We start from the raw sequence: 13669 nt of genomic DNA, 5'->3' as shown, positions 1-13669 counted from the left end.
TAAATTTCTTGTTATTGATTATAAACCAGTATACTTCAAGAGGATATGTTTCTGTATATAAAAGTAGTCTTTCATAACTGTCTGTATTTCTAAGTTAATATATAAGTTTATCTAGATAAAAAATAAGAAACATAAACCAAAATATTTTATGAAATTGTTTTTATATTAGCTAAGTATAAATTTATTGCTGTATAACAAATTACCACTTGGTGGTAAACAGTGAACATTTATCTTAACAGTTTCTGAGGTTCAAGAATTTAGGAGCAATTTACCTGAGTGATTCTACCTTAGATTCTCTTATAAGGCTATATTTAAGATTTTGGTTATAGTTGCAGTGATCCGAAGCCTTCACTGGAGCAGGAGGACAAGCTTCTAAGATGACTCACTTACATGCCACTGCAGGAGTCCTCAGTGTTTCACTGGCTTTTAGCAGAGTGCTTCATTCCATTGCCACATAGACCTGTTTTTGGTGTTACTTAAGTGCCCTCACAACGTGGCAGCTTCCTTTTTCCAGAACAAGCGTAAAGAGATAAAGACTGAGCCACAATGTCATTTATAATCTAGCCTCAAAAGTTACACACAGTGTTTTCTGTTTGTTAAGCAAATAACTTCTATTCAGTATGAAAGGTGCTTTACAGGGCATGAATACCAGAGATGGGGATCGTTGGGGCCATCTTGGGGACTAGCTACCACGTTAAGAATAAATAATACTTCTTAAATTAAGCATTTTTATTTCATATTAGACCATGTCAGAATGCATTTAGGCTTTACTCAGTAGCCTGCAGACCGGAAAATTTCAAAAAAAAAAAAAAAAAAAAAAAAAAGCTGTTTGGGATCTATTAAATCTATTGGGAGAAATTAACTTTTGCCTGCTGTTTCTTCTCAAGCAGTTCTGGGTGTGTATATTCTTTCAGAGGCTCACAAACTCCCTTTCCCCAGTTGTTTCAATGTGTCTAGCAGATAACTTTCTCTTGATTTAGTTGCTTCTTCTATAACTTTCAGAAGTGCTATCTTTTAATAATTGTTTATTCCTTATAGGATGGATGATTATTTTCATTGTCCCAAAGATTTTCAAAACCCAAGTATCATTAGAACCACAAACTAAAAACACTGTAATATATGAAGTGCAATAATCATGATGACAAGAAATAATTTTGGATCCCAAAATGCTATCTGTTGGAAATATAAAAATTGAAAAAAGATAATCGTTGTCTAATCAAATCATCATTTCATTGTAGTTTTTCTTTCACCCAAGTATTTTACATTTTTTCTGGTTATTTATCACATGTTCCTTATAGAAAATCAGAAGTACATAAAATCAAAGACTAACAAGGAAGAAAAAGTAATCACCCATAAAACCTATTTTAATGTTTAGGTGTATTTCCTTTCTGGGTTTTTTATATTTATTTTTACATGGTTGAAATTATCACTTACAGTTTTATCAAAATTATTTTCTTACAATGTTAAACAATGTTGTGTCAACAAGAATTCAAATGGATACATAATAAACTGTCTACATGGAAATATTTAGTAACATTGAAAATTCAGGTGGTTTTGTTTTTTTGCTACTGTTGGTATTAATGCAGTCATAAATAATTTTGAATGTGTAGCTTATCTTATTTTTTATTACCTCTGAGAATAGTTTATTAAAAATGACTTTGTCTCCACTAAAAATACAAAATTTGCTGGGCGTGATGGCACATGCCTGTAATCCCAGCTACTGGCGAGGCTGAGGCAGGAGAATCCCTTGAACCCGGGAGGCGGAGGTTGCAGTGAGCCAAGATCACACCATTGCACTTCAGCCTGGTTGACAGAGTGAGACTCCATCTCAAAAAAAAAAAAAAAAGAATATGCTGAGCCAGGCATGGTGGCTCATGCCTGTAATCCCAGCTAATCACGTGGCTGAGATGGGAAGTTTGCATGAGGCCAGGAGTTCAAGCCCAGTCTGGGCAACATAACAAGACTCTGTCTCTAAAAAAAAATTTTTTTTAAAACAATTAGCCAGGTGTGGTGATGCACGCCTGTAGTCCCAGTTATTTGAGAGGCTGAGGTGGGAGGATCACTTGAGCCCAGGAGTTTGAGACTACAGTGAGCTGTGATCACACCATTGCACTCTAGCCTGGGTAATAGAGTGAGACCCCATTAATTAGTCAGTGAAGAAAAGAACGTACTGAATATAAGGGTTGTTAACATTTTTAGACTCCCGATAATTTTTAACAAATGACTTTCCAAATGGCTGTTAATTTTCATAGTTTTTGAGAGGATCTGTCACATCACAGTGTTGAAAGTCTTGATTTTTGTTATACCTAATTCTTTCTGCCAATTTAAAAACAAAGAGAGTTTCTTTTTTTAAATTTTTTTGTTTTGTTTTGTTTTGTTTTATTTTGTTTTGTTTTTTGAGACAGGGTCTCGCTCTGTCATTGAGGCTGGAGTACAATGGTGTGATCTCGGCTCACCACAGCACCCAACTCCTGGGCTCAAGCAATCCTCCCACCTCAGCCTCCTGGGCAGCTTGGGACTGCAGGTGCATGCCATCACACCCAGCAAATTTTTGTATTTTTTGTAGAGACAGGGGTTTTGCCATGTCATCCACGCTGGTGTCACACTCCTGAGTTCAAGTGATCCACTTGCCTCAGCTTCCCAAAGTGCTGAGATTACAGGCGTGAGCCACTGTGCCTGGCCAAAGATGGCTTCTTATTTGTATTTATTTGATAAGTAGTTATAGGGAAAATTTTTCTTTCAATATGACTTTATTTATTTTTAGCTTTGATTCCAGGGGTACGTGTGGAGATTTGTTACATGGGCATATTGTGTGATGCTGAGGCTGGAGCTTCTAATGATTCTGTTGTCCAAGTAGTAAACATAGTACCTGATAGGTAGTTTTTCAACTCTCGTGGCCCCCCTTTCTCCCTTCCCATCCCCTTTTGTAGTCCCCAGTGTCTACTCCCATATTTGTGTCCCTGAGTATCCATTGTTTAGCTCCCACATAAGTGAGAACACGCAGCATTTGATTTTCTGGTTTTGTGTTAATTCACTTAGAATAATGGCCTCCAGCCGAGCCAATGTTGCTGCAAAGGACATGATCTCATTCTATCAATCAATGTGTAGATTGATTTCAATTTGCACATATTGTGTAGTATTCCATGGTGTATATGAGTCACATTTTCTTTATTCAGTCCACCATTGGTGGGCACCTAGGTTGATTCCATGTCTTTGCCATTGTGAATAGTACTGTGATAAACATGAGTGCACGTGTCTTTTTTGGTAGAATGATTTATTTTTCTTTGGATATATACCCAGCAATGGAGTTGTTGGGTCAAATGGTAGTTCTGTTTTTAGTTCTCTGAGAAATGTCCAAACTGCTTTTTACAGTGGCTGAACTAATTTTCATTCCCACTGTGTTTAGGCATTCCCTTTTTCTCTGCAACCTTGTGAGCATCTGTTATTTTTTTGACTTTTTAATAATACCAATTCTGACTGGTATGAGATGGTATCTCATTGTGGTTTTGATTTGCATCTCTCTGATGAGTAGTGATACTGAGCATTTTTTCATGTTTGTTGGCTGCTTGTATGTCTTCTTAGAAGTGCCCATTCCTTTGCTCACTCTGTAATGGGGTTGTTTTTGTCCTCTTGATTTGTTTATGGAAGATTTTTCTGTGTTTACTAGCCAGTTAATGTTTCTTTTTTGAATAAATATTTTTCTGTAACTTCGTGTAGTGTTCTTGGGGGAAAAAAAATTCACAGTGTGAATCTCTACCCACTATTCTGTCCTTCCAAGTGGGAGAGGCACGCTAACACTGCTTCCTATCCACTATCTGGAAAACAGCAACAACAACAACAAAAATTCTGTCACCACCTTTTTTTTTTTTTTTTTTAACTTTTAAGTTTAAGAGTTATGTGTAGGATATGCAGGTTTGTTACACAGATAAACGTATGCTATGGTGGTTTGCTACACAGATCATCCCATTGCCTAGATACCAAGCCCTGCATCCCTTAGCTATTCTTCCTGATGCTCTCCCTCCCCACACCCCCCCCCCCAACAGACCACAGTGTGTGTTGTTTATGCCATTTTGTCCATGTGGTCTCATCATTCAGCTCCCACTTAAAAGTGAGAATATGTGGTGTTTGGTTTTCTGTTCCTGTGTTAGTTTGCTGAGGATAATGGCTTCCAACTCCTTCTGTGTCCCTGCAAAGGATGTGATTTCATTCCATTTTATGGCTGCATAGTATTCCATGGTGTATATGTATCACATTTTCTTTATCCAGTCTATCATTGATGGGCATTTAGGTTGATTCCGTGTCTTTACTATTGTCAATGGTGCTGCAATGAACATACACGTTCCTGTATCCTTATAATATTTAACAGAATGATTTATATTCCTTTGTGTATATGCCAAGTAATGGGATTGCTGGGTCAAATGGTAATTTTGTTTTCAGTTCTTTGAGAAATCTCCGAACTGCTTTTCACAGTGGCTGACCTAATTTTTATTCCCACTGTGTTTAAGCATTCTCTTTTCTCTGCAACCTTGCCAGCATCTGTTCTTTTTCGACTTTTTAGTAATGGCCATTCTGACTGGCATGAGATGTTATCTCATTGTGGTTTTGATTTGCATTTCTTTAATGATCAGTGATGTGGAGCTTTTTTCTCCATATTTTTTGGCCACATGTATATCTTCTTTTGAGAAGAGTCTGTTTATGTACTTTGTCCACTTTGTCGTTTGTTTTTTTCTTGTAAATTTAAGTTCCTTGTAGACTCTGGATATTAGACCTTGGTCAGATGGATAGATTGGAGAAATTTTTTCCCATTTCATAGATTATGTGTTCGCTCTGATGATAGTTTCTTTTGCTGTGCAGAAGCTCTTTAGTTTAATTATTAATATATCCCATTTGCCAATTTTTGCTTTTATTGCAATTGCTTTTGGCATTTTTGTCATGAAATCCTTGCCCATGTCTACATCCTGAATAGTATTGCCTAGATTTTCTTCTAGAGTTTTAATAGTTTTGGGTTTTACATTTAAGTTTTTAGTTTATCTTAAGTTAATGTTTGTATAAGGAAGGGGTCCAGTTTCAGTTTTCTGCATATGGCTAGCCAGCACTTCCAGCACTATTTATTAAATAGGGAACCCTTTCCCCATTGCTTGCTTTTGTCAGGTTTGTCGAAGATCAGATGGTTGTAGGTGTGTGATCTTATTTCTGAGTTCTCTGTTCTGTTCCATTGGTCTGTGTGTCTCTTCTTGTACCAGTACAATGCCATCTTGGTTACTGTAGCCTTGTATATTTTGAAGTTGGGTAACATGATACCTCCAGCTTTGTTCTTTTTTCTTAGGATTGGCTTGACTATTCGGGCTCTTTTTTGGTTCCATATGAATTTTAAAATCACTTTTTCTAAATATGTGAAGAATGTCAATGTTAGTTTAATGGGAATAGCTTTGAATCTATAAATTACTTAGGGCAGTATGGCCATTTTCATGATGTTCGTTCTTCCTGTCCATGAGCATGGAATGTTTTTCCATTTGTTTGTGTCCTCTCCGATTTCCTTTGAGCAGTGGTTTGTAATTCTCCTTGAAGAGATTCTATACTTCCCTTGTTAGCTATATTCCTAGGTATTTTATTCATTTTGTAGCAATTGTGAATGGGATGGCTCTCTGCCTACTTGTTGTTGGTGTATAGGAATGCTAGAGATTTTTGCACATTGATTTTGTATCCTGAGACTTTGCTGAAGTTGCTTATCAGCTTAAGAAGCTTTTGGGCTGAGATGATGGGGTTTTCTAGATATAAGATCATGTTATCTGCAAACAAATATAATTTGACTTCTCTCTTCCTATTTGAATACCCTTTATTTCTTTCTCGTGCCTGATTGCCCTGGCCAGAACTTTCAATACTGTGTCGAATAGGAGTGGTGAGAGAGGGCATCCTTGTCTTGTGCCAGTTTTCAAGGGGAAATGCTTCCAGCTTTTGCCCATTCAGTATGATATTGGCTGTGAGTTTGTCATATATGGCTTTTATTATTTTGAGGTATGTTCCTTTAATACCTGGTTTATTGAGATTTTAACATGAAGGGATGTCTCATTTTATCAAAGGCTTTTCTTGATTGATTGAGATAATCATGTGGTTTTGTCCTTAGTTCTGTTTATGTGATGAATCACATTTATTGATTTGTGTCTGTTGAACCAACGTCGCATCCTGGGGATGAAGCCAACTTGATCCTGATGGATAAACTTTTTTATATGCTGCTGAATTTGGTTTGCTAGTAGTTTATTGAGGATTTTTGCATTGATGTTCATCAATGGTACTGACATGAAGTTTTCCTTTTTTGTTGTATTTCTGCCAGGTTTTGGCATCAGGATGATGCTGGCCTCATAGAATGAGTAAGGGAATCCCTCATTAAGTTCTGGCCAGGGCAATCAGGCACGAGAAAGAAATAAAGCGTATTCAAATAGGAAGAGAGAAGTCAAATTATATTTGTTTGCAGATAACATGATCTTATATCTAGAAAACCCCATCATCTCAGCCCAAAAGCTTCTTAAGCTGATAAGCAACTTCAGCAAAGTCTCAGGATACAAAATCAATGTGCAAAAATCTCTAGCATTCCTATACACCAACAACAAGTAGGCAGAGAGCCATCCCATTCACAATTGCTACAAAATGAATAAGAAGGAATCCCTCTTCAATTTTGTGGAATAGTTTCAGTACAAATGATACCAGCTCTTCATTGTACCTCTGGTAGAATTCAGCTGTGAATCCATCTGGTCCTAGGCTTTTTTTGGTTGGTAGGCTACTTATTACTGCCTCAGTTTCAGAACTTGTTGTTGGTTCTGATGCCCCATATCATTGCTGATTGTGTTTATTGGATTCTTCTCTCTTTTCTTCTTTATCAGTGTAGCTAGTGGTCTATTTTACTACTTTTTTTCTAAAAACAGGTCCTGGATTGGTTGATTTTTTTTGAAGAGTTTTTCGTGTGTCTAACTCCTTCAGTTCAGCTCTGATCGTGGTTTCTTGTCTTCTGCTAGCTTTGGGGTTTGTTTGCTCTTGGCTCTCATGTTCTTTTAATTGAGATGTTAGGTTGTTAACTTGAGATCTTTCTAGCGTTTTGATGTGGGCATTTAGTGCTATAAATTTTTTTATTAACACTGCTTTAGTTGCATCCAGAGATTCTGGTACATTGTCTCTTTGTTCTCATTAGTTTCAAAGTACTTCTTGATTTCTGCCTTAATTTCATTATTTACTCAAGAGTCATTCAGGAGCAGGTTGTTCAATTTTCGTGTAGTTGTGTGGTTTTGAGTGAATTTCTTAATCTTCAGTTCTAATTTGTGTTGTGGTCTGAAAGACTGTTATGATTTCACTTATTTTGCATTTGCTGAGGAACGTTTTACTTCCAATTATGTGATCGATTTTAGAGTAAGTGCCATGTGGCAATGAGAAGAATGTATATTCTGTTGGGTTTTGGTGGAGATTTCTGTAAATATCTATCAAGTCCGCTTGATCCAGAGCTGAGTTCAGGTCCTGAATATCTTTGTTAATTTTCTGTCTCGATGATCTGTCTAATACTGTTAGTGGGGTGTTAAGGTCTCTCACTATTATTGTGTGGGAGTCTAAGTCTCTTTGTAGGTCTCTTAAGAATTTGCTTTATGAGTCTGGGTGCTTCTGTATTGGGTGCCTATATATTTAGGATAGTTATCTCTTCTTGAACCCTTTACAATTATGTAACATTCTTTTTTGACCTTTGTTGGTTTAAAGTCAGAAACTAGGATTGCAACCCCTGCTTTTTTTCTGTTATCCATTTGCTTGTAAATTTTCCTCCATCTCTTTATTTTGAGCCTATGTGTGTCTTTCCATGTGAGATGGATCTCTTGAAGACAGCGTGTTGATGGGTCTCCACTCTTTATCCAGCTTGCCATTCTTTGTCTTTTAATTGGGGCATTTAACCCATTTGCATTTAAGGTTAGTATTGTTATGTGTGAATTTGATACTGTCATCATGATGCTAGCTGGTTATTTTGCAGACATGTTTATGTGGTTGATTCATAGTGTCACTGGTCTGTGTACTTCAGTGTGTATTTGTCATGGCTGCCGACGGTTTTTCTTTTCCATACTTAATGCTTCCTTCAGAAGCTCTTGCAAGGCAGGCCTGGTGGTGATGAATTCCCTCAGCATTTGTTTCTCCTTCACTTATGAAGCTTAGTTTGGCCAGATATGAAATTCTGGAAATTCTTTTTGTTGGGAATTCTTTAAGAAATGAATTGGAAATTATTTTCTTTAAGAATGTTGAATATTGGCTCCAATCTCTTCTGGCTTGGAGGGTTTCAGCTGAGAGGTCTGCTGTTAGTCTGATGGACTTCCCTTTGTGGATGACCTAGCCTTTCTGTCTGGCTGCCCCCTAACATTTCTTCTTTCATTTCAACCTTGGAGAATCTGCTGATTATATGTCTTGTGGTTGATCTTTTCATGGAGTATCTTACTGGGGTTCTCCACATTTCCTGAATTTAAATGTTGGCTTTTCCTGCTAGGTTGGGGAAGTTCTCCCGGATGATATCCTCAAGTATGTTTTTCAACTTGGTTCTGTTCTCCCTGTTTCTTTCAGGTACCCCATCAGTCACAGCTCCTTTTACATAATCTTATAGTTCTCGGAGGTTTTGTTTGTTCCTTTTCATTCTTTTTTGTTTAATGTGTCTACCTGCCTTATTTCAGCAAGATAGTTTTCAAGTTCTAAAATTTTTTCCTCTGCTTGGTCTGTTCGGTTATTGATACTTGTGGTTGCATTGTGAAGTTCTCGTGTTGTGTTTTTCAGCTCCATCAGGTCATTTATATTCCTCTCTAAACTGATTGTTCTGGTTTACAGCTCCTGTAATGTTTTATCATAGTGCTTCGTTTCTTTGCATTGGGTTAGAACATGCTCCTTTAGCTTAGCGAAGTTCCTTATTACCCACCTTCTGAAGCCTACTTCCATCACTTCAGCCATCTTGGCCTCGGCCCAGTTCTGTCTGCTTAGGGGAGAGGTGTTGCAGTCATTTGGAGGAGAAGAGACACTCTGGCCTTTTGAATTTTCAGCATTTTTGCTTTGATTTTTTCTCATCTTTGTGGGCTTATCTACCTGTGATTTTTGAGATTGCTGACCTTTGACTGGGGTTTTTCTGGGGTCCTTTTTGTTGACGATGATTTTGTTGCTTTCTGTTTGTTTTTAACGGTCAAGCTGCTCTTCTGTAGGGCTGCTGCAGTTTGCTGAGGGTTCACTCCAGACCCTAGTTGCTTCTGTTTTTCCTGTACCCAGAGGTATCACCAGTGAAGGCTGTGAAACAACAAAGATGGCAGCCAGATCCTTCTGGAAGCTCTGTCATAGGGGGGTATAGACCTATTGCCAGCCCAAACACACCTATAGCAGGTGGCTGGAGACCCTTGTTGTGAGATCTTATGCAGATAGGAAGAATGGGATCAGGGACCTGCTTAAAGAGGCAGTCTGGCTGCTTGTTGGTGGAGCAGGTGTGCTGTGTTGGGGGTGGATCATTTCTCACCCAGACTGTTTGGACTCTCCAGAGCCGGCTGAGTGGAACAGCTGAGTCAACCGAACTGCAGAGATGGTAGCTGCTTCTCCCACTGGGAACTCTGTCTCAGGAAGAGATCAAAGCTCTGTCTTTATAATCCTGGCTGGTGTGGCTGAAGCCTCTGCAGGGAGGTCCTCCCCAGTGAGGAGGAATGGATTGGGGTCCTGCTTAAAGAAGCAGTCTGGCCATGATCGGATAGAGCAGCTATGCTCTGTTGGTGGGGGAACCTTCCTTGTCTGGACTGTTTGGACTCTCCAAAGCTGGCAGGCTGGAACAGCTGAGTGGACCAATCTGCAGAGATGGTGGCCACCCTCCCCCGGAAGCCCTGTCCCAGGGAGAGATCGGAGCTCTGTCCTTATAACCCTGACTGGAGTGGCTAAAGCTTCCACAGGGATAAGTGTATTTTTTGCATCTAAATAAGTATGTCCTTTTCATATATAATCTATTTATTATTCATTTACTGTCTAAGTATTTGAGTGACTATGTTTTCCCTTCTGGGGATATATTAGTTTACAATATTAAGATCTTTTCTCTTGTGCAGGTTAAATTTTAGCAGGGGTAGCGTGCATAGGGAGACAGACAATAAGTGATAGGCATATGTAAATTGAGTTACATGTCAAGAAGCTGAGAAATGCTATGGAAAAAGAAAAAGAACTGGGTAAGGGAAAATCAGGAGCAGAGAGTCAGGTTGCAGACAGATTACAATTTTAAATAAAGTTGGCAGGATACGCCTCATTGAGAAGATGACATTTCAGCAATGACCTGAAGGAATTGAGGGAATTAACAATTCAAATAATGAGGGAAAGTATATTCCCACCAGAGTGTCTAGCTGATGCAGAGGTTCTAATGCAAGAACATACTTTATGTAAGAAGACAGCAAAGTGTATGGCTAGAACACAGCAAGGAGAAGAGATGAGATAACAGAAGAATGAGGTGCCAGATAATATCAGGCTTGTAAGTGTTAGGATTTTATCATTGACCCATAGAAGCATTTTGTAGATTAATATTTTGCATGTCACTTTACATTTTGATATCATTTAAATTAGTGTGTGATGTTCTTGACAGTTAAAAAATGTCTATATCAGAACTATCAGTCTTTTAAAATTTCTTCATAATTTTTATACTTAAGAGTTTTGTAGGGGTTTTTTTGTTTTTTTGTTTTTGTTTTTTTGAAAGAGTCTCACTTAGTCGCCCAGGCTGGAGTGCGGTGGTGCAGTCTCGGCTCACTGCATCCTCCACCTCCTAGTAGGTTCAAGTGATTCTCCTGCCTCAGCCTCGCATGTGGTTGGGATTACAGGCGTGCATCACCACGCCCAGCTAATTTTTTTTTTTTTTTTTTTTTTTTTTTTTTTTTAGTAGAGATGGAGTTTCACCATAATGGCCAGAGTGGTCTCGAACTCCTCACCTCAGGTGATCCACCTGCCTCAGCCTCCCAAAGTGCTGGGATTATAGGCAGGAGCCACTGAGCCCAGCCACTTAGAGTTTTAATTCTATTAATTATCCTTTCTATATATCAAACATACTGAAGTCAAAACAAAATAGTAACTTTTCACTTGTCCAAGGAAATTGACAAATCTTTAATTCTCTCCTTTTGTAGCTTGCTTTCTTCTGCCTTTGTAAATTTAAGTGGATGCCAGTAGTTTTAAGAAACTTTACAGTAGTTGTAAGGAATATTTTAACACTTTGAATATATCATCTCATTGCCTTCTTTTTTTTTTTATTATTATACTTTAAGTTCTAGGGTACATGTGCACAACATGCAGGTTTGATACGTAGGTATATATGTGCCATGATGGTTTGCTGTACCCATCAACTCATCATTTACATTAGGTATGTCTCCTAATGCTATCCCTCCCTCAGGCCCCCATCCCTCAACAGGCCCTGGTGGGTGATGTTCCCCGCCCTGTGTCCAAGGCCCTGTGTCCAATTGATCTCATTGTTCAATTCCCACCTATGAGTGAGAACATGTGGTATTTGGTTTTCTGTCCTTATAGTTTCCTGAAAATGATGGTTTCCAGCTTCATCCATGTCCCGGCAAAGGACATGAACTCATCCTTTTTTATGGCTGCATAGTATTCCATGGTGTATACGTGCCACATTTTCTTAATCCAGTCTATCATTGATGGACATTTGGGTTGGTTCCAAGTCTTTGCTATTGTCAATAGTGCCACAATAAACATACATGTGCATGTGTCTTCATAGTAGCATGATTTATAATCCTTTGGGTATATAAGCAGTAATGGGATTGCTGGGTCAAATATTAATTCTAGTTTAGATGCTTGAGGAATCACCACACTGTCTTCCACAAAGGTTGAACTAATTTACACTCACACCAACAGTGTAAAAGCGTTCCTATTTCTCCACATCCTCTCCAGCATCTGTTGTTTCCTGACTTTTTAAATGATTGCTATTCTAACTGGTGTGAGATGGTATCTCATTGTGGTTTTGATTTGCACTTCTCTGATGACCAGTGATGATGAGCATTTTTCCATGTGTCTGTTGGTTGTGTAGATGTCTTCTTTTGAGAAGTGTCTATTCATATCCTTTGCCCACTTTTTGATGGGGTTGTTTGTTTTTTTCTTATAAGTTTGTTTGATTTCTTTGTAGATTCTGGATATTAGCCCTTTGTCAGATGGGTAGATTGCAAACATTTTCTCCCATTCTGTAAGTTGCCTGTTCACTCTGATGATAGTTTCTTTTGCTGTGGAGCAGCTCTTTAGTTTAATTAGATCCCATTTGTCAATTTTGGCTTTTGTTGCCATTGCTTTTGGTGTTTTAGTCATGAAGTCCTTGACCATGCCTATGTCCTAAATGGTATTGCCTAGGTTTTCTTCTAGGGGTTTTGTGGTTTTAGGTCTAACATTTAGGTCTCTAATCCATCTTGAATTAATTTTTGTATAAGGTGTAAGGAAAGGATCCAATGTCAGCTTTCTACATATGGCTAGCCAGTTTTCCCAGCACCATTTATTAAATAGGGAATCCTTTCCCCATTTCTTGTTTTTGTCAGGTTTGTCAAAGATCAGATGGTTGTAGATGTGTGGTATTATTTCTGAGGGCTCTGTTCTGTTCCATTGGTCTATATCTCTGTTTTGGTACCAGTACCATGCTGTTTTGGTTACTGTAGCCTTGTAGTATAGTTTGAAGTCAGGTAGCGTGATGCCTCCAGCTTTGTTCTTTTGGCTTAGGATTGTCTTGGCAATGCAGGCTGTTTTTTGGTTCCGTATGAACTTTAAAGTAGTTTTTTCCAATTCTGCGAAGAAAGTCGTTGGTAGCTTGATGGGGATGGCACTGAATCTATGAATTACCTTGGGCAGTGCGGCCATTTTCATGATATTGATTCTTCCTATCCATGAGCATGGAATATTCTTCCATTTGTTTGTGTCCTCTTTTATTTCTTTGAGCAGTGGTTTGTAGTTCTCTTTGAAGAGGTCCTTCACATCCCTTGTAAGTTGGATTACTAGGTATTTCATTCTCTTTGTAGCAATTGTGAATGGGAGTTCACTCATGATTTGGCTCTCTCTTTGTCTGTTAATGGTGTATAGGAATGCTTGTGATTTTTGCACATTGATTTTGTATCCAGAGACTTTGCTGAAGTTGCTTATCAGCTAAAGGATATTTTGGGTTCAGACGATGGGGTTTTCTAAATATACAATCATGTCATCTGCAAACAGGGACAATTTGACTTTCTCATTTTCTAATTGAACACCCTTTATTTCTTTCTCTTGCCTGATTGCTCTGGCCAGAACTTCCAACACTATGTTGAACAGGAGTGGTGAGAGAGAGCATCCCTGTCTTGTGCCAGTTTTCAAAGGGAATGCTTCCAGTTTTTGCCCATTCAGTATGATATTGGCTGTGGGTTTGTCATAAATAGCTCTTATTATTTTGAGATATGTTCCATCAATACCTAGTTCATTGAGAGTTTTTAGCATGGAGGGCTGTTGCATTTTGTTAAAGGCCTTTTCTGCATCTATTGAGATAATCATGTGGTTTTTGTTGTTGATTCTGTTTATGTGATGGATTACATTTATTGATTTGCATATGTTGAACCAGTCTTGCATCCCAGGGATGAAGCCCACTTGATCATGGTGGATAAGCTTTTTCATGTGCTGCTGGATTTGGTTTGCCAGTATT

General features: G+C 38.4%; 1 protein-coding gene across 4 annotated transcripts in view; it reads left to right on the top strand.

The window, feature by feature from the left end:
• The window catches only part of UGGT2 (UDP-glucose glycoprotein glucosyltransferase 2), a 252929-nt gene that overhangs the window by 128453 nt on the left and 110807 nt on the right, over nt 1-13669 (top strand). The window lies entirely within an intron of this gene.

The sequence above is a fragment of the Pan troglodytes genome, chromosome 14 (assembly GCF_028858775.2).
Source record: "Pan troglodytes isolate AG18354 chromosome 14, NHGRI_mPanTro3-v2.0_pri, whole genome shotgun sequence".
NCBI lineage: Eukaryota > Metazoa > Chordata > Mammalia > Primates > Hominidae > Pan > Pan troglodytes.
This window is presented reverse-complemented; position numbering and strand designations above follow the sequence as displayed.